This window comes from Leucopleurus acutus, assembly GCF_964270905.1.
Source record: "Leucopleurus acutus genome assembly, chromosome: 19".
NCBI classification, from domain to species: Eukaryota; Metazoa; Chordata; class Mammalia; order Artiodactyla; family Delphinidae; genus Leucopleurus; species Leucopleurus acutus.
This window is the reverse complement of record NC_139161.1, coordinates 37,658,857-37,671,149: the sequence shown is the minus strand read 5'-3', so window position 1 is coordinate 37,671,149 and position 12,293 is coordinate 37,658,857.

The following is a 12,293-nucleotide window of genomic DNA, read 5'->3' as shown; positions in this document are numbered from 1 at the left end:
ATTCTGCTAAGATCGGAAGGTGAATGTGCATGGTGTGTTATCCCAAGAGGGAGGCACTAACAACCTCCTGGGTAAGGCTGAAGAATTTGATGACATTCTTAACTTTTAAGGCAGTACAACATGATAATTATAAAAATGAATTTGCCGACCAATAAATCTGGGTTCAAATTCTCACCTTGCTGGGCAGATGACCTTGATTAACTTACTGGGTCTCAGTATCCTTCTCTGTAAAATGCGGATAATTATAACTACCACTGTGTTTGTCATGAAGCTTCGCTGAGATAATAATGCATGTAAACACTGAATGCTGCAGGCCTGGCATAGGTTAGGCACTTGGTGAGTACCATTTGTTAAGATGATGATGATGATGATGTTGATGATGGTGATGACCTACCAAATTATTCATCTTGGAAGAAGCACTGTGGCCCTCAGGTGGTTAATATTAAGCAATTCTATTCAACAGGTTAGCCTGGTTAGTTTCCTAGCAGCTATATTTTAAGGCTGGTATTGGTGTGTGCTGTGGGGTCAGTGAGTCATTGGCCCTGGGTGTCTTTACGTTATCCAGGTAAGGTTGCCTTTGCTATTTTGTTCATGCTGAAGACCTTTGGGGAGCTCCAGCCAGGTATGTCATCGGGCCCTGGAGAGCATCTAGAGTGGCTTTGCATTGGAATTTGTACAAGGTGTTCTGCCACCCAGCTGAGTCAGAATTAGTGGTGTTCTAGATAAGGCAGAGACTCCACTCAGACTCTTAGAGTCTCATCAAAGCCTCTTTGCAAAAAGGTCACTGGTCTACTTTCATCCAACAGCAGAAGCTCCCAGCCCACTGGGTTCATTTTGGAAGCTGTGGTGGGCTTGTCTGCCATGCAGTTGCTATTAAAATCTCAGTAATGGGGGAAAGTCATCTTCCCATGTTCCTTGGTGCTCGCTTGGCACTGAGGATGGTAGTACGAGGAGAGAGTCCCCACCCGAGGAATGAAGCAAAGCCCAAGCCCTGGAGGTAAATCCCTAGCAGGTCCCAGGGCAGGCAAATCATTAAATGTCTGTAAGGGGGCTGTGAATTAGAACTGTCCCTCAGGCTGGACCACAATGCCACAAGCTTCAAGGACAGCTACAAAGGGAATTTTTAAAGTCTCAAGGTTATTGTATAATTTTAGAAGTTTAAGGTCATGTATAATAAAAATCATATATTATTTAAATGCCACTCTTTTTTTTCCCTATAAAGTATCTGGAGGAGGCAGAGAGAGAAGAGAGAGAGAAAGGGGCAAAGATAGAGACCAAAGCAGAGAGAGAGAGCTTTCAAATATCATTTAATGCCTAAATGTCATAGGCTTAAAAAATTCAACAAAATTCTCATGCATTCTTTCCCACAGGGGGCTACCCTTTAAACAAGGACCTTTAAAAAAAACCCAAGCAAACAAACAGCCCTGATACTGATGACGTGTGTTCTTTTTCAGCATGGACATTCTGCTGTTGACAGGATGAATTTCATCAGCCCAAATGGTCAGTATTTGGGGTGGTAGATCTTAGGATCTAACAGATTTTTATGGACCACATCTGTCTGGGGTGATTGAGTTCCTGGTTCTTTCAAGATGGGATGATTTAAATAATTGTTCTTTACTGCGGTTGTAAAAATTCCATTCTGCCTTTCTAGCTGCGGTGATTTATTTGAAGACCCCAGGGGCAGGCAAGGTTGGAGCGCAGAGTAAGCTATAGGTAAATATACCGATTATATTGCAGGTATTACTTCCCTAAAGATTTCAAAAAATGCCTCAAAAAGCAGTGTTTCACAGTGGAAAGGGCATGGTTCTTGAAGTCTGAAGACCTGGGCTCATGCCTTGGCAATATTAATAAGCTCCCAGAGGGAGCTATAGTGCGGCTACACAGAGAAGTCTTTCCAGGTAATTGCAGATGTTTTGCAAGGCTACTGGAGACAGCAACTCTCTTGAGAAAATAATTAATAAGAACTCTGTTTAAAGTCAGCACTTTGAACAATTGCACACTGAGAGACTGATAAATCTCTATAATTAATATTAAACATGTTGATACGTAGAAGTGACCTTCCCAGCTCGGACCGGTGTGGAATGAGACCAGTTCGGTCAAGTTAAGCAGGTCCTGGGTGATACAGAATAGGGATCCAGGTAGGCTCTACACATAGAAATTCTTTTCCTAGCTAAGGGGTCCACTAACTGTTAGCGGGGAGGATTGGAAGTTGTGTCTGAATTTCGCTCTGTGTAGTATGATTACGAATCTTCTATTCTCAGTCCTTTGCCAGTCCTCAAATACAGCAGCCCTTTCAGGTATTAAGAGAAAAGTAGGCTCTGTAAATAGTTGTCTATACTCACTGTCTTCAATTCTTTTCTTCCATCCTCTCTTGAATCCGTTGTAATAAGGCTTGTCAAGGTCCCCAGGGACCAATGATGAAGCTAGTTGTCAGTTATTCTCCTTGAACTCTCAAAAGCATTTGACTCGGTTGATCACCCCTTCCTTCCTGAAATACTTCCTTTTTTTGGCTTCCAGGAGACCATAGTCTCCTGGTTTCCTATTGTTCCTCCTTCACCACCACCCCTCCCTTCCTTCTTAGTGTTCTTTCCTGGCTTCTGTTAACCTTCCTGACATTCTAACCATAGAGAATGCCGGGGATCAGTCAATGAACCTTGCCTCCTCTTTGCCTACATCCAATCCTTGGTGATTGGATCCAATACGATGGTTTTAACAACCATCTCTAGGCTGATGCATAAGAAATCACCATTTTATGGGTCCAAGGGGTTGAATATCAGTACCTTCATATAGTTAAACCTAATGACTCCCAAACATCATTGCCCATGAGCTCCAGGTACCTCCATCTACTTGTATATGGGGCTTGATATTTTCTCTGGGATGTCTAAGATGCAGTGCAAGCATAATATTCTTGCTTATTTCAGTTAATGACAAGTTCATTTTTCCAGTTGTTCAGCTAAAAATCCTTGAATCCTCTATTCCTCTGACAACCAACATCCAATCCATCTGCAAATCCTTTTGACTCTAACTTCAAAATATATCCAACCCTGACAACAGTTACCGTCCCCTCTACATGTTGGCTCATGGTATTATAATCTCTCATCTGGCTTATGGAATGCTTTCTAACTGGATCCTTGCTCTGTCCTTGCCCCATAAAGCAGCAAGGGAACTCCTGTTAAAACACAATTTAGATCATGCCAGTTCTTTGCTTAAAACCTCTGACTTACTCCGAGTTAAAGTCAAAGGTCTTGCAATGGCTTCCCAGTCTCTGTAGAGATCTGGTTGCTGTTTCTTCCCTAGGCTTAACACTGAACTTCTCCTTGCCCACTCCAGGCACACTGACTCCTTGTTGTTCTTCTAGACATGTTTCTGCCTCAGGACCTTTGCACTGACTAGTTTTTCCACCTGGAATTCTTCTCCCCTGGATAGCCTTATGGTTCAGGTTCAGTTTCTTATTGTTCTGCTTTGGAACACACTATTTCCACTACCTGCCACTATGTGCCAGTCCGTGTGCCAAGTGCTATGGGTACAGCGATGGCAAAACTATAGCAGTTCTTACCCTTGTGGAGCTTCTATTTAGTGTCTGTGGGGGGACATATACTAACTGAATAATTGCGCAAAACTGCAGAAGCGGAGCTCAGATGAGTGCTGTAAGAGAGAGATACTCGTGCAATGAGAGCTTAATGGAAGGATCTGGGGAGGCTTCTCAGAGGAGGTGATACTTGAGCTGGGAATGATGGAGGGCCATGGTTCTCTCGGTGCGCTGATTAGTGCACACGTGGACCTGTGACTCTTGCTAGGTCAATGACTGTCACCAGGCCTCCATGCCCTGGGGGTTTTCTATCAGGATGTGGGAGAAAGTGATCCCTTTTTTCCAGGTAGCTGAGCTATTGGCTGTGAGCCCAGAGCTGCTGGTGGTTACATCTCCATAGTTGGAAGGATCTTACCTGATGGAAGAAAGAATCAAGACCGCATTAGAAAAAACTTAGATGAGCTGGATGGAGAGTTCTGACAGTAGGGGAGGCTCCTGATCCGGTGTCCCCAAATCCAATTCTTTCCCTGGGTTATATGAGCCATTAAACTAGTTGGGCAGTTTTAGCAAGTTCAGTTTAGCGATTTGTCCCTTGGGATATGTGCATCCTGACCAATCTTCTTCCTTCCATAAGAGGAGCAGAAGGGTGCATCTCTGGGAGAAAGAGCTCAGCTTAACAAGACCCAGAGCCTCCTTCTCAGGTTCTCCCCTCCTCCCCAGCATCTGCAGTCTCTTCCTCACAAGAGCCGCATCAAAAGGGAGGAGGGTCATGGATCCTGTGGATTTGAGGGCAGCCGTGACAATGATCATGGACAGAGCTGAACCAGGTGGGGCCTCAGCTGCTTTATCAAGTGTTCTCATCTTTTCTAAAAGTTAAGGTCTAGAGAAAAAACTCTCTGAGCCCAAGATTAAATATTTATCATGAAATGCTTCCTTTCTCTTTCTTATCTCTTACAGTAGACACTTCACGGTGTAAAATGTAAGAAGCCCTTAGGGTAAAAAGTAAGCCTCTCTTTGTCTTCTCCAGTCATGAGTTCCTCTCCTTAGAGACAGCTTCTGGAGTATCCTTCCAGAGGAATTTTACACACAGACAAGGGAGTATGTAACTCTGAGTGCATATGGTTTCACACAAATGGTTTCCTGCTATGCATGCTGTTCTGTCTCTGGCTCTTAGTACTTACTGTATTTTTGGTTATTGTTTCATATAAGCGCACATAAAGTGGTCTCAGCCTTCTTATAAGTTCCAGAACATTCTATTGTGTAGAGGTATACGTGCTTAACCAGCTCCCAATTAAAGGATTGTTTCCAGTCTTTTGCCATTATCAAAGCTTTCCCGAGTGCTCAAAAGATGATACACACATCTTTGGGTCTATGGACAGGGTTCTCGGTAGGGTAAATTGGGTGATGTTTTCCCTTTAATTTTCATTTTGTCCTCCTCTGGATCTGAAATGCACTCTCTCTCTTAGTCCAGAGAGGGGGTATAATTAGAAGAAGATCATAGAATAAGTGATGAGCTAAGTCAGAATTAGAACTCGGATGCCAGGCCTCCTAATCCATCCAGCATTGCCTCTGTCCACCTCCACGTGGCCCCCTGGCTCACCAGAGAAGCAGGCAACAGCAGCTGAGCTGGGGAAGGTGCGGGAGTGGGGCTGGGGGAGGGAGGGTGATTATAGCCCAAGCTGTTGATAAGGCAAAGCAACAAGGGAGGGCTCCATCCAGGGTGTTTAGGACCTGGGGAAGGAGAGGCTGAAGGTGCATGGCCCAGAAAATGAACTTAGGAGTGAAAACAAAAGGCAACTATCCATTTCCCCCTTTTTCCATTGTCACAGAACTTTTAGCTGGGCTTATGGCCACCCAGAATAAAAATTATTTTCCAGCCTCCCACTGGAGGCTGTAAAGTGATGTGTCATGTGACAGCCTCCAGGAACCCTTGTTAAAAGACAAGGTCTGCCCCCTCTTCTTCCTCATCCTGCCCTGCTGCCTGGAGTGCAGGTGCCCTCACTCGAGGCTGTAGGACCAAGGCCATAACTTAGGGATGGAAAGAGGATGCTGGAGTGAGCCTGGGTCCCTGGCAACCTTGTGGATCAGAGCTCTCTTATAGCCTGGACCTCATGCCTCCAGACTTTCGCCTGAGAGATTAAAAACTAGGGTGCAAAAGCTCGGAATGTTTTGGGTTTCTTTGTGCAGCTGAATTGAATCTTACCTGAAACTGAAGGCCATGGTTGAGTATGTTGAGTTCTTACGGTTCTGACAATGGATTTGTCCTGGGCTACCTGAGCTCCGTTTGCTAGATCACCTGTCAGCCTTGGTCAGGGGTGTAAATGGAACCATGATAGTGCTGGGGACGGGCCTGAGGAGTCAGGATACCTAGGTCCTCAGCTGGCTCTGCTGATGCCAGTACGTTTCATGACTTCATGCAAAGAATTCCCTTTCCCCGGGTCTCAGTTTCCTAATCTGGAAACTGAGACGTTTGAATCAGAAAACCTCTAAGGTCCTTTCCAACTGTGATGCTCATAGCTCTGGCTCAGATGGTTGGCCTGGATCTCTCTCCCTTCCCAGCTCTGTCCTCTGAACTCCGCGTGGCATTTCACTGGTCTCGCCCTTGGACCATGGTCAGGTTTTGCCTTGCATCTCTCTTCTCCTTGAAGTTCTCTGAGGTCAGGCCCTTGGGCTTCTTCCTGTCATACCCTTGTCTAGCTTCTAGCATAGTGCCCTGGGTATAAAGTGTATTCAGTACACCTTTGTCAAATAGACGATCTCACACAGACACAACTGGAATATGATCCCGGATCTTTCATGCCCTACTCCCCCGGCCCGCCCCCCAGCCCCAGCCCATGCTGGTTCCACTTTGACCCCGTGGAAGCTGGGAGGGAACAGCAGTCCACACCCACCTTCCCCTGCTGGAGCTTTGCCTCCCTCAGAGCTGCACCCACACAGGGTTTCCCTGCCCCAACTTGTTGCTAATTTTGGTCTCTGTGGCTTGGTCCTCCTCTGCCACACCTTCCTGTGACATCCTCAGGCCCCCATCTCCCAGCCAGGGAGCGAAGGAAGGGAGATACCACTGAATGCCCTGGCGGGGGTGGGGAGGGGTTCTTTGCTAAGGTCTTCTACTTCTTTCCTTTCCAGTAGTTTATTCCTCCTCATTCTCATCCCTCCCAGTCAGGAGCTTTGTGAACATCATTCTCCTATCGCAGACACCAAAAAGAGAAGGAACAGAGTGGGTGAGCAACTTCCCCTGGGTTACACAGCGGGAAGGTCTCTGTGGACAATAAGTTTCTTGGTGGCCACCTTCAGCAGAAGATGACAGAAAAGGGTAAGGACCCCAGTCCTGTAATGTTCCCATCCATCTTTGCTCCGTGAATATCATAATCTCTCTCTGTGGCTGGGAAATGCCCACCTTGGTTTGGCAGTAGGGTTTGGATCTTTTTGGGCATCTGAACCTTCCTCCATGCCCCTTCCCCTCTCTTTCTTACTGCCCACAGCTCATCAGTCTCCACCACAGGGCAATTCCAGTCCCTGCCTCCTGGTCTCTGTTCTCCTCTGAACCGTGCTAGGGGCTGTCACCTACCCGGCATGACACCATTACCCTGCACAGTTGGTAGCCTCACTATTCTCATTCTAGAGGTGAGGACACTGAAGTTCAGAGATGTCCAGTGACTTGTCCAAGGTGACACCCCGGGTAACATGTAGGACTGGGCTCTGAAATCATGTCCTTAGCCCCCAAGCCCAGGGCTCTCTCCTTTGCAGCCTACATGGGGTGGGGGCAGCTGTGCTTTCTTCCACTCTCCTGGGGAGTGGCTTTATTGAGAAGAGCACAAGCTCCACAGTCGACATAAATGGAGCACTGACTCTGTACCAGGCTTGGCTTGAACTCCTTCAATCCTCACCACACCCTACGCAGTGGGTACCACTACTCTCTTTGGTTTATAGCCAGGGAAACTGAGGCCCAGAGAGATGAGTGACTGATCCGAGTTAACATATCTAGTGGTTGACAGAAGTGTCAACTTGAACCCAGGACCGACAGCTTCAGTGCTTAAGAATGGTGCTGCCTTTCTGAAAGGAAAAGCACAGGTTTGAGAGAGCCATATAGGTCTGGGTTTGAAGCCCCGCTTTGCCACGTCTAGCTGGTGCCGTCTCTCTCATCTGGGCCCCTAGATATGCAACGGGGGTGCTGCCCTGCAGTGTTGGGTTGTGTGGACACAAGAGAGGCATCTAGAGATAAAGCTCATTATAAAGTTCTGGCCCTGGGCGCAGGGTAGAGGCTCAGTCAACCCGAGTTCTTTTCTTCTCTTTCTAGGCTTCAGCTAAGGTTCTCCGATCTCAGCCCACGAAGGAAGGATTTTAGATTACAGGAAAGAGGGTGTTCTACTGAAGTTGGAGCCGGCTTCTTCCTGGTCCCAGGCAGCTTGCCCTTTTCATCTTCCTGGACCTCGCTCCGAGGGGCTGTGGGAGAGACTGTGCCCTGTGTCTCCCTCTCTGTTTTACAGCCTGAAGTTTAATCTTCTCCCCTCCCTGCCCACCCTGGTGTCCCCTTTCCACCTCCCTAGTACACTGCCCGTGGGTTTCTACCATGGAAAGGCCCTACTGCCTGAACTCTTATCTGCTTCCTGTGGTTAATATTGGGGCAGGTTCTTTGAATGGGAACATCTGTCTGAGTCACTGTGCCCTCCGCAGCTCCCACTGACTCAGCATTGGGCTTCCCTTCCTGTCCCCATCCCCCCCCCCCCCCCACAGGTGAGCTTCTCCCTGCTCCACTCTGACCACCGGCTCCTCCTTTACCAGCCGCTCAGAGCCTCTGAGAGAGGGCAGGGCTCAATTTCAAGGCTCCACTCCTTTTGAGCACCTGCTCTGAACCAGGCCCTGTGCTAAGCATTTTCTGTGCATTACCTTATTTGACTCTCAAAACATCACTGTGCGGTCACGGTTAGTTACTAACTGTTTCCTCTTGGAGGCTCAGGGAGGTTAAGGAGGTTAATTTACCCCAAATCGCAGAGCTGGGCAGAGCCATGACTCAAACCCATGTCTGGTGGACTCCAGATCCCAGCTTCTTAAACACACTGTCCTGTGCGATATTTGGTCCTGAAGCAGAGGGAAAGACAGACAAGAGTCCTTCTTGCTGGGAGAATTTGAATACCCCATCACACACTCAACTTTGGGGGAAAATTTGGCTCCTGGGCACCCACTTAGAAGTCAAAAGTTGCCCTGGGATTTCCCAGAGACCAAAGAAGGCCACCATGTGTGGGAGGGAGGAAGTGTGAATTTCCAGGGGCCGGAGGGGTTCTCAGTGCTTGGAGTCCAGTGGTGTTGGGCAGTCCAGTGGTGTTTTCCTGTAATCTAAGATCCTTCCTTCGTGGAGGAGTGGTTCTCATCTCCTCGGAGGTCTGGGTTACTTGGACTGGGCTGTTCATTCCCTAGCAGACCTTCACAGAGGGCCCTGTGTGTACTCACACTCTACCACCAAGGCTCTCTGGGTAGTAAAAGAGGCAGAAGTGGCAACAAGTATTGGCATGGCTGGTGACAAGGGCTATGGTGGAAGCAGGCAAAGAAGGAAGGCTTTGAGGAAGGCTCTGAAGAAGGGCAAGGACCCACTCTTCCCAAGGTCTCGTGTAGAGTGATGGAAGGTCAGAGAGTGCTGGGTTCAAATCCAGGCTCTGACGCTTCTGACCTAGGGGATCTCCAGCAGATTTTCTCTGAGCTTCAGTTTTGCCATCATGAAATGGGGATAATCCTGTCTACTTCACTGGAGTGTAGTGCCTGGTAAATAAGGGGAGGTTGTTTTTTTTTTTTTTTTTTTTATTGATTGATTTTGGGCTGCGTTGGGTCTTCATTGCTGCATGCGAGCGGGGGCTACACTTCATTGTGTTGCATGGGCTTATTGTGGTGGCTTCTCTCGTTGCAGAGCATGGGCTCCAGGCGCATGGGCTTCAGTAGTTGCAGCACGTGGGCTCAGCAGTTTTGGCTCGCAGGCTCTAGAGCGTAGGCTCAGTAGTTGTGGTGCACGGGCTTAGTTACTCCACAGCATGTGGGATCTTCCCGGACCAGGGCTCGAACCCGTGTCCCCTACATTGGCAGATGGATTCTTAACCACTGTGCCACCAGGGGACTCCAATAAGGTGGGTTTTAAAGCCCTGAGAGGTATCAGATACTACTCTCTGTTTCCATTCCCACCTTGTCCTGTCATCAAAAAATACTTGCAGGAACAATCTTCCCAGCAGCCATGGTTGCTGTCAAAGTCAATGGCTTGATCCTCAAGTTAGACAGTAACTCTGAGCTCTACTCTTTTGGCCTGATCACAATCTCTTTTAGATAAGAGATTGAGGTGAATTGGGGGTCACTCCCATACCTCTTCTTAAAAACAAAGCAAAAGAAAACAAAACAAGCAAACAAAAAAAAACCCAAAACTAAAAATGGTGTTACAATGTCAATTGATGGGGAATTGGGAACTTTAACTCACAAAGATGCTACTTACCCCTCAAAACTGGGAGGCTTTACAGGCTGGGTTAAGAACACAGATTCGAGACCCAGACTATCTAGGTTTGCTTCTTGGCTCCATGATGTTCAAACTGAATGAACTTGGACACTTTTCTTATAATGCCCAGTATCCTTGCATCGGGCCTTACCTTCCTCAGCTGAGAATGGGGATCCTAAGAGTACTACTAGGGTCTTCCTCCTGGAGAACATGTGAGGCCAATATAAGATAGCATGTGTCAGGAGCTAAGCACAGATCCTGGATTATAGGAAGCTCTCAGAAAACATTAGCCGGTCTGTTACTGCTTGGAAACTGCGGTTTAGCCTTAGAGAGTCGCAGTGCTGGCTGGGACTCTGGGGTTATCTAGATGCATGGTTTTCACCTGGGGGGCTCCAGGGTGTGTGGACGTGCCCCAGGAGCCCCTCGTCAGATTCCAGAGAAGAGTAGGCAGGCCCACCTATCCTCTGCCTCTGCCCCTGCCCCCATCTGTTTCATAGCTTGGGGTTCCCCGTAAAAGTTGTTTGGATAAAAGTGTGTGTGTGTGTTGACAGGGTTGGGGGTGGGTGGTTCTATTGGTTTTTTTTAGAAGTTTGAAATCTACAGATTTGTGTCAGTGATTTCCAGCTCCCTCTACCCCATGAGGACCTTTGACTATCTTTTCATCATAAACCCCATGGTTTGAAGAGTTTGGTCTACCTCCAAACTACATGTATTTAGCAATGACGTGTAAGATTTTTAGCTCTGGTTAAGGTATTTTGGGAAGACCTTTGGCAACACTTACAATTAGGAATCGTCATTGTCTATTTCAGAGTCTGAGAAGAGACTGGGGCCCTAGGCCTGGGACTTGGGTCCCCTCCACTCCTTTTCCTACAGGGGACCACGTCTTCTGAGCACCTTCTATGAGCATCATCTTATTTAACTTTCACAAGCATCCTTTGCTCCGATCTTCATTTTAGACTGAGAGAACAGAGCATGGAGGCATGGGCGGGGGTTTTTGTTGGTGGTATGTATCACTGCCCAGTATCACTCATTTGATAAATGGTTTTCAAAGTCCCAGCCCACTGAAGCTTTATTTATTTTCTGCATGAAAACTAGAGGCTTGTAGGATCTGTCCACTTTTTTCCAAATCGTCCCAACTCTTCTAAACATTTCACTGTTATTTGGAATTCATTAATTGGTTCCCTATGTTAGCAGAGCTATGCGGGAAGGTACAGATGAGAGAACTGTGTTAAGCCACAAGTGGTCTGTGTTTGATTTCATTACTTGCATCTCCTCCACGATTCCACGCTACAATTTATTCACACATACACATGAGCATACTCCAAGGAATACATTCTCAGAAACAAGGTCCGCAGCAGAACCCCAGACATATACACTCCACAACACGTCTGTTCTTTGAGGCATAAACATGGAAGCGGATGCACACACAGAGACGGTCAGATACTCGGACTCTTATATGTATCCAGATACAAAGAACCATAGCTACACAGCATGCACACACATACACGTACACCCTAATTGAAATGAGTTCTCTCTGAAGCCCGTTTGACCAGATGTCTTTGGAAGGAAGAAGGGATATAGGATTTACAAAAAGGAAAATTGCAACGATAACAGGGCAAACTTACATGCTCACTAAACTGGCAAAAAAAAAAAAAAGTTGGAGGGGAGTTGAATAATGACATCCAATGCTGAGGACTACTTTTTATAAAACAAGCGTCTTTATACATTGCCACTAACAAAGAAATGGTCGCTTTTTTGGGAAACATCTTTCTTATCGCTCCAGTAGTCAGATGTGTTTATACTCTCTTTTGCTGTAATTCCACTTCTAGGAAGTTAATCTAAAGAAAAACATCAACAAGAAGAAAATTTGACTTATAGAAAAGTAGCCACAACACAGTTACTTAGGAAATAGTGGTAGCCAGATAAATATCTACAATTAAATCCCGTTATCTCAGTTTGAGGCAATCTTTTCCAGCCGCATCACAATGACAATTATGAAGAATAGGGAACATCACAGAAAATATTTATGATAAAGTCAGTGAAAAAGAAGAGCACAAAACTGGGAGTTCACTGTGGATGGGATGAGATGAAAATTTGTCTACAAAGAGCTAAACAATGGAAAGTGAGAAACGAACAGCTCTTTGAGAGAGAGACGACTATTATTGATTTGGTTTTTTGTTTGTTTACTTTAATGTTGTTATAGTAAAGATTTCTGTTCCCAAAGCTATCTGTAATATAAAAAACCCAATGTAAGCCAGCCTGACAACTGCAGTAAAGATTTAACCCACTCGCGGA